At 37.4% G+C, this 20288-nt stretch overlaps 1 protein-coding gene across 1 annotated transcript in view; it reads right to left on the bottom strand.

The window, feature by feature from the left end:
- Window positions 1-18956, bottom strand: part of chrm3a (cholinergic receptor, muscarinic 3a) — a 107210-nt gene extending 88254 nt beyond the window's left edge. Inside the window, exon 1 of the mRNA XM_030155757.1 lies at window positions 18767-18956. The gene's annotated coding sequence lies outside the window, so the exon portion shown is untranslated. The remainder of the gene's footprint in view (window positions 1-18766) is intronic.
- Between the last annotated feature and the right edge of the window lie 1332 nt (window positions 18957-20288).

Genomic DNA, 20288 nt, shown 5'->3' with positions numbered 1-20288 from the left:
ATTATTGGCATACAGGGTGGGGAAGCAAAATTTACAATGAACATTTAGTTGTTTTTTCTCAGCAGGCACTACGTTAATTGTTTTGAAACCAATCATATATTGATGTCATAATCATACCTAACACTATTATCCATACCTTTTCAGAAACTTTTGCCCATATGAGTAATCAGGAAAGCAAACGTCAAAGAGTGTGTGATTTGCTGAATGCACTCGTCACACCAAAGGAGATTTCAAAAATAGTTGGAGTGTCCATAAAACTGTTTATAATGGAAAGAAGAGAATGACTATGAGCAAAACTATTACGAGAAAGTCTGGAGGATACTATTAAAGAAGAATGGGAGAAGTTGTCACCCGAATATTTGAGGAACACTTGCGAAAGTTTCAGGAAGTGTGTGAAGGCAGTTACTGAGAAAGAAGGAGGACACATAGAATAAAAATATTTTCTATTATGTCAATTTTCTTGTGGCAAATAAATTCTCATGACTTTCAATAAACTAAATGGTCATACACTGTCTTTCAATCCCTGCCTCAAAATATTGTAAATTTTGCTTCCCCACCCTGTAAAACTTAGAGCAAACTCCTTTTGGGATTGTTTTATGGGTGGCATTGAGCTTTAAGGTGCATTACTGTGACCAACTCTGAGACTCAGTGTTATTTTCCAGATAAATAAACTGTGCAGAAGAGACAAAACAACACCTGAATTAACAAGAGGTGAGGCCATGGCACAGTGGTGCAATTTATAACTTCACTGCTAAATATTACACACCTAACCTTTAACCCATATAGACCATAACAGCCACAGGTGATTAAAACCATCTACTGATGTAAATTGTTTAATACCTGTTGATCCACTAATCCTATTAATAAATGTAGGTAATTGGTGTAAAACACAGTTTGTTTTCTTTTCATGGTCATCAGATATGACCCATTTGGACATTCAGAGACTCCATAGTGAACATGGAAATGCCGTCATCTTCTACAACATTGATTCACCAGTAAAACCAATGGAGTTGGATCAGTGACAGTGGATGGATACACTTGGTTTATGTTCAGTTAATGATATGTTTGCAAAAAAAGTCACTTTTTCTTCAGTTTTCTCTGTTTCTGATATAATAACCCCCAACTTTAATCTGAGCTTTTATGAACATCTACATGATCAGTAATTAAATATAGGAAAATACATTACAATTACCTTACCTTACAATTATAATGAAAAAACACAAAATAAGCAGGATAACATTACAATCAATGTTGATAAATCACTTAAGAAAGGTTAAATATAGAGAAAAATTCATTTGGGAACTGCCACAAAAGTAACGCTGGACCTTTATGGGTTAAGAAACACTCTCCAACATCAGAGACAGAATTCTTACTGAACAATCAATCTATTCTGACTAAGGATTTGGAGGATATTAAATCTAAAACAATATCGCATCAGCATCCACAATGTTATCACTCGTCGTAAAATGGAAAATCATATATTAGAAGTGTGGAAATACCTGCAGCACAGATGAAAAGGAGGTGGACTGATAATGAGGAATAACGAAATTATAAAAATGCAAAACACAATCAAAACAACATGCACCAGAGAGTGAAGTATAACAGTCTTATTAGAAAACACCAATCTTCTCCACACATAAACAGAGCCATAGTTTACCGTTCTACTTCTTTGTTCTTTCTCTACTCTGCTGGATCAAGAGTTAATTCGACTCCGAATGACTGAGGGCTGCAAGTGACAGCAGTGAATTAATGATTCATTATGCCCAGTGTAAGCAAATAGCGAGTCTGTGACAGAGGAAAATGGATTTACACACATCCAGCGCCAACCATGACATCTTCTCAGCAATTTAAAAAAAAACAGATTCCGATACCCTGGAAGAAAAAATTCTGGTTTGACAAACCACAGAAGTAAAAAAAAAAAAAAAAGCACACATGCCAAATGTACTGTTTTGATCCAGAGATATTTTTGAGAAATACTTCTTAAGAAATATGAACCCAAAAAACTTTCAGAATCATTCATTATAAATGTGATATATTGCTTGCTCAGCCTGAGGCTTTCTGCTAAATGAATTTTCCATTTCCCTTTTTTTTTATTCAGGCGGGTCACTTGAGTCCTTACTAGACACCCTCACCATATGTTTAGAAGTGCAAGATCAAGTATAACTATAAAAAAAAAAAAGTTAGGATTCTCTTAAGTCTGCAGGGTGCCCGATTCGAGGGAGAACATTATAAATAATACATCGACCGTGTCAAAAATCTTTCATCAGTTTGGGATTATTAAAATGAGCATTTTCAAAGCAGCGTTACATGTATACTCCATTAGAGGAACAAACCGTTGTGTTTCCGAACACTTTTGTTGAACTTGGCACGGAGGTATAATAATATGATACCTTTCTTGGGCTCACACATAAGAGTCTGAATCTACAAACGTCTTAATCTCCAGTGTCCACGGATCACCTCTAGGCTGTAAATTCATCCGAGCATCACAGATTAGAGTCTTGCTCCTGTAGCTTCTATTTTAGGGAGAGTTGTTGAAGCTCACAAACGTTATATCATCCTCTTCCTCCTACCTTTTTTTTTTTTTTTTCCCCAGTCCTGCTTTCCCCCTCTATCTGTCTCAGTCACGACCTGATGGAAAAGCATGTGTGAATTATTAAATTAAGTTGAATTCATATTGAAGTTGTGCAATGGGAGCTCACGAACCCCTTGAGCACATGATTGATACTTGTTTTCAACTCTGTACGCCCGCATTTATGTATCTAAAGTCTTGATACCAAACAGGATAGAGCTCAAATATTTCAACTAACACATCAACATCAGCAGCTACAATCTCTCAAACTGTACAGACACCGAGTTTAACATGGATGACAGAGGCGTCTGATAGAGACAGATTATGAGTGGGTTAAATATGGAGCTAGAGGTCTGCTGGATGTACAGGGAACCATCTGCATACGTCTTTCTGATGGATGAGACAGGAGCAGAGTTTGAATGACCTCGCTGTTTAGACAAGCTATGTGTTAGGACGAGGCCTGTCCTGTCACAGCTGCTGACGGATGGTCGCATTGAACGAGAGCATGACCATACAATCCCAACGACAAGGCTCCGATAATGACAGTGAGGGATTTCGGCTGTTCACTGGAAGGGGGTAAACACCAATCAATGTAAAGTGACCGTGAATATTAGACTATATATATCACAAAGGGAAAGAGAACAAAGAGGAACCATTATGTACTTTCGCATACCAAATAAAGACAGGATCCCGCCGGCGTTGTGTTTGTAAATAAATTCAGTGCATATTAAAAATAGAGGGATTCCTCGTTTCGCTCCCTGCAGTTCTCAGAATTATGTTACTACAAGGGAATTGATTTTCTCTCAGACATCCAGCCCTCCAAAGACTGTAGAAGTCACAACAGAACGAAATCAAATCAGGGGGTGGGAGATGTATTTAAAATAGAAAAAAGATGTCCTAATAGGGACACAATGTCAAACCTAACTCAATAACAATATGACACAGTTACAGTGTCTTTCATACTTGCCAAATACTTGCATATTTTATCATTCACTGTGTTGCCTGAAGCTACAAAGACTACTTAAGGCTAAAACCTTCTGACTATGACAGAAACAGTAATTATTTTCCTTAAGGGGTTAAATAGTGGGGAAATAATGATAACAATCTTACGTAACTATGCTATAACTGTTTAAGCACAAGTGAATGTGTTTTGTAAAACAATGGAAAGTGGCTACAAACGTCTAGAGTGCAGCCATCTGCAAATATGTCACCTCATATTTTCATGATTTCAGAAGAATTGCACAAAAAGACAAATTCTATACAAGCTCATAAATCTCTTACACAGCATTTCAAAGCTAAATGTAACACATTTTTCCTAAAACAGCACATTAAAGTTTGCAGAAAATGGAAAATAATTTAAGCTAAGATAAGATAAGATAAGATAACATAAGATAAGATAATTATATTTGTAAAGCACTTTAAAACAATCACAGTGGACCACAGTGCTGTACAGAAAAAGAAATAAAAACCAAAATAACAGAGTAAAATCCAAGAATAGATTAAAAGACATAGAACAACCGTAAAAATAAAAAAATAAAAAATTAATTAAATAAATAAAGAAAAAAACAGAAGACTAGATAAAGCCTAAATAAAAGAATAAAATACAAGAATAGAGTAAAACATAAAAAGCTAAGACACAAGATAAGTTAAGATAAGATAAGATAAGATAAGATAAGATAAGATAAGATAAGATAAGATAAGATAAGATAAGATAGGATATGACTTTTTAAAACATGAAATTTCACAGTTAACAGCACCAACATACAACAACCAAGTTAGCGGTACTTTGTTGTGTCTCTATTGTCCAAAGTAATTTTGCAGCCAGACAAAGAGGAGGGTCAGACTGCTGTGAACTGGCACACACAACACTGCACAACCAGTTTGACAGGTCTCTACAAAAGGCATGAAAGTAAAGTTCTGCTTAAATCAGCACATCCTGAGGTGCAGGGATGCAGACAACTCTCTATCTGAGGAATTAGCTGATGAGCTGCTGCAACACAAACATCTGCACCAAAACTGTGTTCACTGTAAATGGTCTGATTAGAACACTACTCGGTTTTTAGCCTGATTTTTCATTTTACTCTTCAGCACTTCTTCGACATAACAGTAATCTGATGCAGTTAGATTTTGGCTTCGACACCCAGTGCTGCAAAACTGTCAAAACAAGTGAAAGAATTTTAACCGTCTGGAGTCTGGAATCATTAATAATCTCAGCTACTCTTTAGTGACAAAATATTTCATGATGTAACAGCCAAACATCTTCTATTCCAATTAAACACACTGTTAGTGGTAACAGAAATTAACTTTATTCACATTAGCAAAAGACAGTGCTTGGAAACGAACCACAAAATAGAAGAAGCCCAAACACTGGATAACGAACAATGTAAATAACCTCTGTCACATCCTGATTATGATACATGAGAGCAAAGTGCTGTTCTCAAACTTGCTGCCAGAGCTAAGGTACAATAAAAGAGGTCATTAACAAAGCATGGAAATGACTCAGACTCTCTCTTAGTTGCTTTCCAAAGAACCGTCTATCATTGTTAGCTCATTATATCACCTAAGATCCTGATATCTAACGGACAAATAATAAACAGAGAGGTCACAGGGTTATCCCGCTCGCCTGGTGGTTCTCAGCAGTTAAGGATTAAGCAGGATAGGCTGATGTAATGATAGGAGCTTAAGGAAAATGAGGCGGATGACAAACGGGAACTGCCCCTCCATGTCTCATCCGAAAGGAGAAATTAAATGAGATTAAAATAAAGAGCTTTAGTCAGACTAATCTGGATAAAAAGAAACTGGCTAAATAAACATGAACAGCCAAGAGGAGAGAGCACAGAGGTGGAAGAGAAAACACAAGAAGCTTACACAGGGTCATCAACAACATGCAGTCTTTTCGGTGAAATATTATCGCAAATAGGAGTGTGTGAGCAGAGAATTGCTGCAGCAATTTGTCCTCCTTGCCCTAGCAATCTGAAATCAATCCACCTCAGGATGCTCTGTGTTTTTTTTTTCATTTCCTGCTTACTTTCCATGGAGAAAAAAATCAGAAGCAAACTGCATTGGTAACATATCAGCACATTATAAAGATTAAGGTCATTAAGAGATAATGATTAAAACCAGCCTGCATGCAGATAGACACAAAAGTGGAGCAGTAATTAGATTAATCCATACATTTTATAAGTGGCTGCAAATTGAATATAAATATTTCAATACTTCAGTACATTATCCTTAATGTCCTTCAGAATAAAAAGCCTTGCTAGGTTATGCAAATGTGCGATTGCTGACACAGATTGATAGGGTTTTGTGAACTTTCGTGAGGTTTCTCTCTGCGTATGCACCTTTATATACTCTTACAATAGAGGTAGTGTAGGCGGGCAGGCAATTTCATTGCAAAATAGCAAAGCAAGCCACCTTATCTGTGTAAACACATCATCAGCTGTGACACTTCACCCTCCTCAGCGCAAAAAAAGTTTTGTTTAAACCAGTAAAATTCCCAAACAGGCACGAGCACAGTGAAGATGCTGCCTCCCTCTGAGTGTCTGCCAGCTTTGCTACCGCTGGAGAATAGAGCTCATCGCGTCCTTTGTCTTTGTTGTTTGCCACTGTCATTTGAAGAGACTTAACTGAGCCTCATGCCAGGAATCTAGACTTTATAAATCAAGTAGATTTAACCATTGTATTTTTATGTTTACACTGTATATATAGCAGACTTCATATTGATAAACAATAAGCTTTCCCAACCAGTTTTGTGCCTGTATATGCAATAAATATGTCCAGCTTGGGTTATGGTTACATTTCAAAGACACACAGAGGGTACCTAGCCAATAAACAGTTTCCCTTTTTTTTTCTACCAACACAACCCTGCCAAAAACCTTTGCATGGAGGCATGCCAGGCAATTCCATCTATCCTCTCTTGCTTCTGGCCTGCTCTTCATCCCACAGACACCACTAAAGTTAATGTACTCTGGCTGCCTAGTGCTCCACCAAACCACCCATTTCTCTAATACCTCACAATCTGCAAGTCTGGTTGTATGCTGAATTGGAATTGGACGCAAAGCTGCAAAAAATACTTGCTATTCGATGTTACTTTTCACCACAGGGTTGGCACATCTGATAGGAATGAACCCAAAACAGGTGACCGAAGCTAAAATGTAGCACAGTGGACCATGTCATTTCATTCCTTTCACAGAGACTTTACGCCATAACAAGTTACACACATTCCTGTGATGAGCTCCAGATTATTATCACCTTGCTAAATGGAATTAATCTCTAAGGAAGAGTTTTACACCAGTCCAGCCACAAAACACAGAGGGACAGTGAAGACAAGCTGTCATTCCCAAAATTACTGTTTTGCTTCATACTATTATGAAACTACTGTATTTTATATGAGGTTGCACATATTTCACCAGAAAGGAAAATTATTTATACAATCCAGCATGTATTACTTAGATTACTATACATACTATACTTGAGTATACAGCCCTTAGCAAGGTGTAAGACTTGTTGTAATACTTCAGAATTTGCTCTTTTTCATGTACATTTCAGTACTTATTTATTATTACTCTTTCTACTGAGCTCTGTTTCCTATATATTTTTATATTTTTTAATGCTTCTTACTTAACCCTTTATAGGGCACTCATAGAAATACACATTCAAAGTTTCAACCTTAGTGTGTCATTGGAGGACATAACAGGACATTATTATTATTACTTTTGTGAAATTTTTCCCCAAAAAATTATTATGTAAAAAAAAATCAAGGTCAGTGAAGTTACCATATTTGGTTCCTTCCTTACCCATAAGTGGCAAAAAAAACAATCCAAGAAGTAAATATAAAAACTAGAAGAAAAATACATGTAAGGTGAAAGGAACATTACTTTTCTAACATTAGACCAACATAAGTGCTGACCCAGACACCTGTCCACATCCACATTCTCCCTTTGAACATCATTCCTCACATTAGTACCATTACTTCATGGTACGTAACAAAGCAGGTACACTCACTGTTCATGCAGAGGTGGACCTTACAGACCCTGTAGACCATATTGGACCTGAGATTGTTGACTAACTGTCCTCACCGGAACTGTCTTGTAATGTGTGCAGAAATTACCAAAAATAGTCACTTGCCTGATAAAGGGTTAATCCTTACTGTTTTCTACCCTCATCCTTATCCTTACACACTATCTTGTCTTATCTTATCTTATCTTACCTTAAATGTCTAAATCTTATCTCAATATGTAATATCTAACTCACAATCACACTACCAGAGTTTTTACACGTTAAAGTTATAAAAGACTGCAAGTAATGATTGTGAGTGATGAAACAGGAATAAGTGATCACCTATTTTGTCCTTACCAGACACAGGTATTACACAGTCTTCCTTTGTTCACTACTTTAATGTTCTCAGACTCTGCTGGTTTGTTGGTCAATATGTGCAAATACTTCAAATGCCCAAAGGACATCACTTTCTGTCAGTTCGCAACCTGAGCTGTAAAACACTGACAAAATAATGAACCAAACACTTGTTTAGATGTTCACCCGCAAAGAAGCAAATTGGAATAAAATAATTTCTGTACCCCTTTGGTGCTTTAGAGTCGTCCAAGTTGATGTCGGCAGAGAATTTGATTCCCAGGAGTACAGGCTGCGGGTCTTGTTGGCTTGGATTAATTTTCCTCTACAGAGTTTAGCCAGAGGGCTCTCTCTACATCGCACTCCACCCTGGTACAACTTCCACAACTCCAGACTCTTTCTGAAATGTCAGTCATTGTGAAGGAAGCAAAAGACTCACAGACAGGCGATGGTTTGAAACACCTAAAGGAGGGGAAACGTCTCACTTAGACCCACTCAGATGGAAACTTTGATATCAAAATATTTAGTGAAGTCGGTCGATTGTCTTTGCTTTGACCAGACCATTAAAACTTTGGCGTTTGACATATTGAGGGAGTATCGAGCCGTCTATAAAGTTACACTGGAGGCGATCATTAAGAACGGACAGAACAAAACACTCATTTCTCTGGCTGCAGAGATGAACATGGTGGATGTGCAGCGTTCTATGTGATTGATTAGAGAATCTCCACTGGCCTCAGGATTCGATTTTCAGGTATGATTCATCTGTCAATGGTTCAAACGCGTAAAGTTAATGTTTTCTACACCGCTGTACATGGCAACTTGGTCACCAATTAGTACAAGCACTTAGGTGAATATCAGCTCCCTTTAATTTGGAAGGTGCCTCCAAACATCAGTCCTTAATATAAAAAGCTGCATCCTTTCAGCACCAATATCAGTGTGAGACGCTACAGAATGTAAACATCACACAAACAAAACATAAATCCCTCTGTGGTGCCCTACAAGTAGAGGTGTGAATTTTCACTGGCGTCAGAATTTGATCTGATTTTGATGTTCATATAGCAGTGCATCTTTGATTTGAGAAATCCCCACAACTCTATCATATTTAGATCCACATGTATACAGTAATTCACAAGAAATACGTAAATAACACTTAATATTAAATCTATCTATAGATTATGAATAAATGGTTGTTGTCTTGATGTATTAACTAATCTGTGAATTTACCCCCAGACCTAATAAGATGCCGGTGACTAAAAGCGTCTACTAATGTATAATGTCTAATAAATTGTGAACCACAAATCCCATAAATATTTTTAAATAATCCAGAGAAAAATTAGCCTGGCCAACCATCCGTCTTTCACAATAAGAAATCTGTCTGGAATCGCAGGGGCTTGAATCTAAATATGAAGGCGGGACTAACAGGCACGGAGTAAACCAATCACAGATAAAACAGACGTGACACTTTTGTCAGAGAAACTTGAGATTACAGGGTGTAATCTGTAATAATCCTTATTTATTGAATCAAGTAAACAACCAACAACAGTTGTAAAGAGATTTGCGGACTTGGAACTGACTCGCAGCAAAAAGAAGTCGGTGTGTATGATGCATTGTGAAACACCCGCCCACCAGACTTGTGATTGGTTCAGTATAAAATAGATCGGGGGTGTCAAACTCATTTTAGTTCAGGGGCCACATTCAGCTACATTTGATCTGAAGTGGGCCGAACCAGTAAAATAATAACATAATAATATATAAATAATGTAAACTCCAAACTTTTCTCTGTTTTACTGTGAAAAAAAAGTAAATTTACATTATGAAAAGGTTTACATCTACAAACTAACCTTTCAAAAGATGTGAATTACATGAACAAACTGAAAAAATAAATGTAATTTTACAATATTCTGCCTCAGTTTATCATTTACACATGTACATTATAACTTACAGATCACAGTGGATCTACAAACACACAAAACATTTATTAACAGGCAGAATATCGGTAAAATTGTACTTAGATTAAGACATTTCATGTTGTTCATATTTGTTCAGGTAATTCACATTTTTTGCGAAATTATACTTTGTTTTAGAGTAAATACATGAAAATATTTACATTTACATAGAGAAAAATTTAGAGTTGTCATTATTTCTATGTTTTTACCTCCGCCAAGGAGGTTATGTTTTTGCCAGTGTTGGTTTGTCTGTCTGTCCGTCTGCAAGATAACTCAAAAAGTTATGGACGGATTTGGATGAAAATTTCAGGAAATGTTGATACTGGCACAAGGAAAAATTATTAAATTTTGGTGGTGATCGGGGGGGCACTGATCTGCCTTGGCGGAGGTCTGCGCTCTCTGAGTGCTTTTCTAGTTATGATAATATTTTACTGGTCCTGCCCACTTGAGATTGAATTGGTCTGAATGTGGAACCTGAAGTAAAAGGATTGTTAATATTTTAGTGTAATTTTTGCATTTCACAAGTTCATCCCAAGGGCCGGACTGAACCCTTTGGCGGGCCGGATTTGGCCCCCGGGCCACATGTTTGACACCTGTGGAATAGATCATATGCATATTTCACAGTGACTGGCCCAATTCCAGACTGTTTTCTCAGTGAATACACTGAGAAAACCAAATGGCTGGCCAGGCTAGAGAAAAAGTAGTTTTTCATCTTTTCAGTGGTGTCAGATATGACCCACTTGGATGTTCAAAGGCTCCTTAGTAAACATAAACAGGGATTTACCAAAAAAAAAACAAAAAAAAACATGTAGTCAGATTAATAACAGTGGTTGTAGATGCCTGTTTTTACATTCAGTTAAAGACATATTTTGTTGAAAAAGTACTTTTTTACTTTAGTTTTCTCTGATATTATAATCTTTGCATTTTTTCTTTAATGAACAACTACATGACCAGTAAATTAAATATAGAAAAATACCTGCTTTTCATTGAAAAATGCTAAATGCTGAGGACAAATTTATAATGAATGGTGATAAATCATTAAGGAAAGGTTAAATTCAGTTAGAGGTCACCACACAAAAATGAAGCAGTGTGTATTTTGATGCATGCAAACCTACAAAAACTGAAAAGCATGGTAAGTACGACCGGCCAGCCATCACTTTAAATTACTGATCACCACGGTCACAGTCACAGTCACAAAATCAATCAGTCAATCTCAGTGTAACACATCAGCAGCTATAGCAGGAACGGCAGGTCATCCACACACGACATTGAACACAGGCTCTGGGTTTTAAAATGTATACTGTACATGTGCTTATAGCGACACTGCTGTGTGTAGAAGTATTGGGCAAATCCTATCAAAAACCCAGTTGGAAGTGACTCTACATAGAAATGACTGTGACAGGTTGGCACAGGAGCCAATCACCCACTCTAAATAACCATGAAAAAAGCACTGGTTCACCTTTTTAAACAGCACCCCACGAGCTTGGCTGTGTGTAAAATCCTCACCAGGGTCCTTTATCTACATCCCAAGCTGATCCTCTCAAAAACCACAATAGTGAGCCCATTCAAAAAAGTAAGAATGGTCTGAAACATAGACCTAAAAAAAGAGAGCAAAGATGAATCACTTGAATTAGATAGATCTTCACCTCACTCTAACCTCTGACATGATTTAGAGATGGAACATTACAAAAGCAGAAATGTGATTTCACCACAATACCCAGTGAAGCTGAGAGCTTAAAACACAATTTGACTCACTTGAGATGAGCTTGATGAGCTGCATTACAAAAGGGAGAAGTAGACAGGCAGAGACAAACAACTGAAGAAAAAAAAAAAAGATGCTATGGGCATGCCTTTGCTGAAATGTGCATTTCAAGGCAAAATCCTTAAAAGAACCTTCCTTACTGATAAATCCTGAGGAATCTATTTTGACAGAAACCTAATCACAAATCAGCATCCAATCTAAGTTAGTGCTGGTGCGATTAGACTTCAAACATTTTCAATTTAGTTTTAAATTAGGAGGCGCTTGTTGTGACATTGCAAAATATGATTCATCAGTCATCGGTTTAAGGCTGATAATGAATAAGTACTTGACTAATGCCAGATATATATGTGCCTGAGCACTTGAGGTGATATAGCAGCTGCGATGCTTGCATAAAAAGATAACGAAGCTGTTTCTGTTAAATTAACAAAACATTTGCATCTGTCACATAAATTTCTCATTAGGAATTATAATATTTAAAGATAATAATATATAGTTTTTATTCTAACTTCTGCTGCAAATCACCTCAGATTAGTGACAGTAATCTATTCACTCCTGTCTATAACACCATCACTGTCATCCCTCCATTCCATTATTGAGTTCATTTGACATGACACAGTACGTGGTGTTCTCATGATATACACACTATCAAACTCAATCAGATTTCCTGCTGACAGACATCATCTCCTGACAACCATAGTCCATAAATGCAAATTGCAAATTCTATAATGTCTTAATGTTGAGAAATGACTTCCTTGTTGCTGAATGACTTCAGTTCATGATGAACATTTATCCCTCACTGTAAATGATGTACTGTAGACTGTTCATCTGATTTCCATCTTGTAAACAGAAAAAGTGAAAGAAAAGTAATGCCCAAGATGGTCTCAGACATCTTGCGCAACATACTGAACAGGCTGATATAATTGCGATCATGTGAGGATGTAATTTTTCTTGGACTTCAGTGGCTATGATTATTAAAACATGCCTTTATATCCAGTTTGTCTTTGGATTTCATTTTGTTTATACTGTCAAACGAAACCCAAAATGTTTGAGAGTTTTGTTGTCTCGCTTTATTTTACTGATGAATGATTAATGTTTCTGTGCATTTTATCCTTTTACTTGTTTCTTGCAGATTTGTGAAATGTTGTAACTGTAACTAAAGTTTCAATCTTATTTCTTCAACTTTGCCTGAGGACAAAAAACACCCTCTAAACAGGAAAAAAACAAACCAAAAAAAAAAAACAAAACATGAATTTGACATTAACCGATAAAGACTCAGTGCTACTTGTGTGGCAGGTCCAAAATAGTTTTTTCTCTATATTTAACTTTTCTTAATTAATAGATCACCATTTATTCTAATATTATCCTCTGCATTTTGTGGTTTTTCAGTGAAAATCATGTATTTTCCTGTATTTAATGTACTAATCATGTAGATGTTCATTAAAGCTCAGATTAAAGTTGAGGAATATTATATCAGAAATAGAGAAAACTCAAGAAAAAGTGGCATTCTCAGTGAAGATATCTATAACTAATAAAAAACAAGTGTCGTCATCCACTGTCATTGATCCAGCTCCATGGGCGTTATTGGTGAATCAATGTTGTAGAAAATGACCGTGTTTCCACGTTCACTACGGAGCCTCTGAACATCTAAATGGGTCATATGTGATGACTGTGAAAAGATGGCAACCTACATTTTACACCAATTATTTACATGTGTTGATAGGATTAGAGGATCAGAAGTTATTAAACATTTTAGATCAGTAGATGCTTTTGGTCACCAGTGGCTGTTTGGGTCTTTATGGGTTAATCATAATAATTCATATAGACTGATATGAACATTTTTCTTCACCCAGCTCTGAGGGATACCACTTTTAATTTCTCTGTTGCATAAATATTCCGTATAGCATTATGATGTACATAGCACAACTGATACAACGCCTGTAATGTTTCAATAGGCAGAATACAAAATTATGTAACAGCTGTGCACTCTAAGTGCATTTAGAGGGTAGCGCTATTAATGTGTGTTTACCTTTCTTATTAACAAATACTTCTATTGTCACTATGCTGCAGTAAAGGAGCAATTAACCTCATCTAACTGTTACATACTGACTCTGTCATATAATGTACTGTATTGTTTTTTGAGGTCAAACAAACCATATGTTAATCAAAGCCTTCACTGCATATTAGGGATGTAACGATTACCGATATAACGATAAACCATGGTAAAATTGCAGACAGTTAGTATTACCGTTCAGATTCTAATCATCATGAGAACTGTGTTTGATTACCGCACTTTTAGGGGAAAAAACCCTATGTAAAGATCTGCTTTTATGTCAAATATTTGAGTATAGTTTTTATTTATTATAAATTTGATTTTCTATTCCTAATATTTGGAACCAATATTCACTTTTAAAGTCTTTGTAAAAGTTTGTTAAGCATCTCTGTGTTATTTATGCAATAAAGTACACACATTTTTCAAATCGGATTTTATATATTTTTTTGCGTATTTTTTGTCCTTTTATGTTTTTATAGTAGGTTAAAGTGAAAAAATAATAGACAGATGATACAGATGAAGTTGTGCTGGAAAAAAAAAACCATCCCAAACATAGGTATAGTAAACATCTGTTTATATAGTATATAAAGGCAAAATCGAAAGTACTGAAAAACAGACAAAATAGGCTCAGACCACTAAGGGTTAATATTTAAATGTTTCTGCCAAGAGAAAGTACATTGTGCCTATTATTTTTAATTTTTTTAAAATAAAACTTGGTTAAATTATTTCAGTGTGTGTATAAGTACTTTTTGAACATTTTGAGCACAATTTCAACAATACCGTGATAATAATGATAACCACGATAATTTTGGTCATGATAACTGCGATATGAAATTTTCAGATCGTTACATCCCTACTGCATATAAAGAAATTCAGTGTTTGGTACATGTGTGTTCCTGACAGTACAGTAAATAACAAACCTTTAAAAAAAAAGATGACATATTTTTGGACTGTCCACCCACCGGTGACCTAACTTCACACCAGAATAAGGTCTGACCAGGCAGAATAAGTGAAAACACCTGTGCAGAGTCTGCAGAGCTTTAAAGGAAATGAGGGAAACGAAATGTTTTGGTAGTACCTTGGATTGTTATTCCTGCTTTACCATTTCCTTCCTTTTATTGTCCTTTCCTCAGTATAGCAACACACATATATTACATGCTACATGATGACTGTATGCCCAATTATGCGCCACATATGTGCAAACAGAGTCTAATAAACACTTGAAAGTTGAAAAAAACAATCCCCCAAATCCTGCACAGTATCTAAAATGATCTAAAAATCTTTACGATAGCACATTTCTATAAAGCGCATTATTGTAGAGTAACTGCTGGTATTTGATATACTGATGTGCTACAGAGGGGAAAAATGCACCGTATGTTAAAAGTTCAATTTGCAAAGCAATCTTTAATTTAATCAATCCAACTACATTAACTCAGAATAATAAATAAGTAATCACTGACTGCAACATTAATCGGAACATAGAAACATATTGTTGAGCACAGAGAGTTCTGGGTCTGGCCCAGCCTCTGAGTCAAACATCCATCATCACTAATTTTGTTCAGCTCTGCGTGAATAGGAGCCGGTGCATATTCACTTCTCGGATAGTGGTTTGCTGTTTGTCTTGGGAGTATACATATTTCACTAGCCCCCTTCGATCACTTTCCGTCTGACGCTCTCTTTCTACGGTATACTTTTCTTTTATCCATCCCTGCGGACTTCCACTGAGGACGACAGAGGGCAAGTTGTTATTGATTTACTTGCTAAGTACAGACAGCGAAGAGACATAAAAAGCAGTCATATATAAGCCATGAATCTGATTTCTCTCAACTCCCGATAGCAAAAAAAAAAAAAAAAAAAAAAGAAATAAAAACAGTAAGCGAGAAAGAAAGACAATCATACAGAAGAGAGTAAAAACAAGGTAGTGAGAGATTGAGAAATAATGGCAGATAATTCAAAGAGATTAAAGTGAAAGTGGTGCAGAGAGATGACAGACAGCGTTAAGAAGAACAAAAAGAAGAAACGTGAAGCAATAAAAAATGACAGTGGGATGCACTAGAGCGCAGATTGGAGCCGACCTTGGTAGACTGTATGTATTGAACCTGTATGCAAACAGTGGTATGGATGGCAGCACTGCTGGATGGATCCAAGTGAAACATTTCGAGTTAGAGCTGACAGACTCGAATGTGCACACACAGGGAGTTTGTACATAAAAGAACGATTGGAACCTTTGTAGATTACACTGCTGACCTCCAGCTCTGGCTCTTTAAATCATCTTTCCTTTTCTGCCCATTACCTGACCTTTGAACTGTAACTCACTTGCATTATCCTGATCCATGTGTGTGTATGTGTGCGAACTGCTGTGTGCTGAACATACACAATATCCTAGGGTAAACACGGAGCAGCACCGAAGTGAGCACTTTATTGCCACCAATAAGGGGCAGCTGCTGCCAAGCTTGACAACTCAACAGGACAGTGAGTGATGAGTGTCGGTTTAACGTACATGTTATATTAGTTGTAAAAGTCTTGATTGCATCGACAGGGCACCATTACTGTAAACAATAAAAACCTGAGAAAACAAAATATAGCAAAGTCAATAGCGCTTTATTTGTATTAGGTGCCAATATAATTATGATTAACTATTTCTTATGGGTTCTAGCTAAATTAACAAGCACATAAAAAATATTTCTCCTTGATAAGTCCAAGATGTCAAGCTGCTTGTTTATGAGGCCAATGAGGTCTGTCAATGTCTTCCCGGCACAGTGTCTCTGAGGCAAAACAGATGCTACGAGCCTGGGACAACAACAGTAGCAGGCCAGAAAGAGGAGACAAGGACAAATAGGCACAGCACTCACCTCATAAGGCTTTAGTGTAATCGTACCCTCAGGCAGCATACTTAAAAGTGAAGAGGGAAGAACGTGTGTAGAACAGCACGCGCAGTGTTTCTTAAGAAGAAGTGGACACTGATTGACATCTGTTCTGACGTTCCCATCAAACCCTCTGTATCTCATTCAATGAAGACACATGAGAGCCAGCTACAGGGAATCAGTGTTATTGTTTTAATAATTGAACTGAAATGGAAAAGTTTCAACCCTTGCGCTGTCTAAAGATAGACAGTGCTTTGCTCTTTTGTGGTCTCTATGGCTGTGAAAGTGGATTAAACAGGCTTTAACATCAAGACGAGCTCTAATGAAACCCAATGGGGGAGTTAGCCCGTCTGTTTGGCCAGCTGACTCCCGTAAAATACCCATCACTGTCTCCTATTGCCTGCTCTAAAAGTAGCCTGGTGGTGCCAGCTTATGCACGCTATAGCCTGAGGGTTATACTACTGGATGCTCTTGTCTGGATCATAAAACAACTGTAATCTCTGTTTTAGCACATCATATTCTATGTGGTTCGTTTTTCCTTTTTTTTTTTTTTTTTTTCAAATTTAATAATGAGTCAGCCCTTAAAATGTCTCAATAACAGATCACTTTCTGTCTAACACTTCCCAAAAATATGCATCACACCAAGAAGTGATTAGTTAAAGGAAGGCTTTGATTTACTTTGCTAGTTGTACCAGAAGTAAAGAAAAGCCCAACTCAAAACCTGGGGATGTTCCAGTCTTTATATCAGCTACTGGCATTTATCTGCTACTGTTTAACCTTGCATTTCTTGACAAGGCGCATTATTTTTTCACCAGTATCAGTACATGCAGTGTCTAAGAGCTGGAGCTACTAAACCGACAACGTTTTCAGATGCGTATGTATCACATAATCAGAATAATGCACACAGAACAGCAGCAGGTAGATAATTTCATCCGTACTTTGAGCTATCTAATCCCCTCTTTCTCCACAACGTGCCATCGTCCACCCACAGCCCATCTGGGAAAGTCATAACGATGATCAATAAGGTAGTAGCAACATGCAAGACAAAACCATCTATCAAGAGAGAAAAACCTGAAAAAAACATTACTCAACCAATATTGACTGGAGACTAAAACAATACATCAACCTACGAAGGGCATGCTGCTGTTCACCTTTCTCCCTGTGTCTTTTTTTTTTTTCTCCTTTCTTCATCTCAATGTCCTCCGCTGTGTCTCTCTCCACAGCAGGCAATGGAAAGTCATAATCATCCAAATACATTCCTGCTCCACCTTTAACAGACCACATTCACAAAACACAGGGGCTAATTTGAGTGCTCTGTTCTGTAACAATGGCTCTGTTGATATATTGACAGAAAAAACACACTAGACTGTTGATATATGAAACATTATTAAAATGCTAAACTATAGAGGTTTGCAGCGGTAGAGGAATTGTTTGTGACTCATATACGACCAGTGTATTGTCAAACTTCTGTGATGAATAACTGCAGTCGTGGACTAAAAGGAAAATATTTGCACCATGGCACAGATGCCATTCGCTCTGTTCTTACTCATTATCCAGTACAATGTCAAAGTACCCCCAGGTCACTGGGAGGGAACATTCCTTCACATTTCCATCTATGGCCATCATAAATAAACAGTATTCCTAATTCATGAAACCCCTACACTTGCCATGTAAGGCCACAATTAATGTCCTCTGTCATCTTCCTGCATGAATGAAACACTAAATACTTCATGTCTGATCAGAAAAATAAGACCAGCAAGGTGGAATTTTGGCTTTTATGAACTTTTCTCTCCTCTTTATCTAACTTTTCAAGGTTTTTTTGTTGGATATTTATGAGATTACCGTTTGCCAGTTTGAATTAACTTTGCAAAAGCATGTGGGTTGGGAATGCCATGCAGCTTTCTGGAGAGGCAGTGAGCAGAGCAGGGCGCACAGGGCTGGGCAGGGATGCTGAGCAGGGCTGTGGGGAAACAGCAGCAGCACTTCTTTGCCAAACTTACATTTCACAGAAGCAGAACTTATCCATATGAAACCCAAAAGACAAACTGTACTCAGACACAAGCAGGTCAAATAGACTCTATCCTATGTGCAACTTCTAGAACCGCCGGTACTGTGGAAGCTTGTGAAAGTGGATCCGTCTAAATGCGCTCAGACGCAAACCAATCCGGTAATTTACCCGAGTTAAACGCTCCAAAACTTTGCTTTTTCTGTCTTATTTCCACCTACCTCATAACATTCAGTGATGCGCGGGTCAGAGGCAGTCTACAAGCAGAGGGAATTACTGGGCAATCCAGTCAAACTTGACACGGGTCCATGTTTGGCACAGCAGCAAGAAAGTCCAATCTAGTCTAATCTAGTTGAAACGCTTAAACGGTACTCAACTAACGAGGTTCGACACCTTCTGCCGTCACCCAGTAGCTGCAGATTGGTCTGCGCTGAACGGAGCACGGCGGGATCTCCAAGGGCGCACGGAGAGGCAGTGCGCAACGATTGGCCAAAGCTGCGGTGACGCGCCGGCAGGTGGCACACCCGTTAAATAAAATAGCCCACATTCATTCATTGACAATGCCTAAGAGAGCTCTGCATGTACAAGAAGTCATAAAAGATGAAAAATGTCACAGTGGTGGCAGCTTTTCATGCCTGACGTCGTCCTTACTTGATCCGCGTCTCCCCACAGACCGAACACATGCCACTTCCCCTTTTAATAATGAGCGTCACCAACCAAAGCGTCAAGCTGTTTAATTTGGCACAATTTATTGAAGCATTTCATTTGGCACAATACGTATCCCTTTTCATTATCTAGAGGTAATTGCACTCTCTGGAAAAGATGGTTCAGCAATTTACAATGGCAACCTCCAGCTATTAATATGTTATGTATTCCACACAATACAAGTGCCAGAAAACTATAAAATGTGTCTTTGGGTTTTCTTTTCTTTTTTTTTTTCTTTCAGGATAATTTATTATGCTTTGACTGGGAGGCTGTCAAAACAAAGTACAAGAAAATAACTGGAGTATAAATTGTAAGGGACAGGCGTTAACATAAATATGTACTTTCAATCTGAATACAACAAACATACAACTAGAAGGAAATATTTGTTTAATTAGAGCTAAAAATTCAAATATTTGTCTGATAAAAAATGGGGAAAACAAGGCAAGTGGAAACTGATTGTGTTTTGACACTTGCCTGAATTTGATTAAAGGAGCCAAAGCAAATGTTTTAATATTGTTTTTTTTTTTTTTTTTTTTTTTTTTCTTTATCAACACAAATAAGGAGTGAGTGGTAATCCTTGGTGGAATGTGTAAGCCAATTACAGCTAGCTGCAGGGACTTTACGAGCGGAGCCTCAATCCTTCCTGCAAAGATCCACTGCAGACCCTCGGCCACATTTCCTGTTCCCAACACAAGGGCAATATTTCTATGAAAATACAGAACGGTCACAGACATGAATAGGATATGGTGCCGACTTCCTTTGACACTAAGAAGAATCTCATCATCCTAATGCCTTGAAGGTTATTTGACAGCATGTCTGTGTATTTTTCAATCAGTGGCTTGCTTGGATCTTGTCATTTGGGAACACTTTTTCATCTATGCATGTGTGAATTTACATGAGTGAAAGTATAGGCTTACATAATCGTATGAGCTAACACGTTTCTGTTGTAAGTGTAAATGAGAAGGATGATCCGCTTGGTTAACACTGAGGACTTCATGATGGGTGTGCTGTGTAAACTCCAGTGTCCTCATGGATATT

This window comes from Sphaeramia orbicularis, chromosome 15, assembly GCF_902148855.1.
Source record: "Sphaeramia orbicularis chromosome 15, fSphaOr1.1, whole genome shotgun sequence".
Taxonomy (NCBI): domain Eukaryota; kingdom Metazoa; phylum Chordata; class Actinopteri; order Kurtiformes; family Apogonidae; genus Sphaeramia; species Sphaeramia orbicularis.
This window is presented reverse-complemented; position numbering and strand designations above follow the sequence as displayed.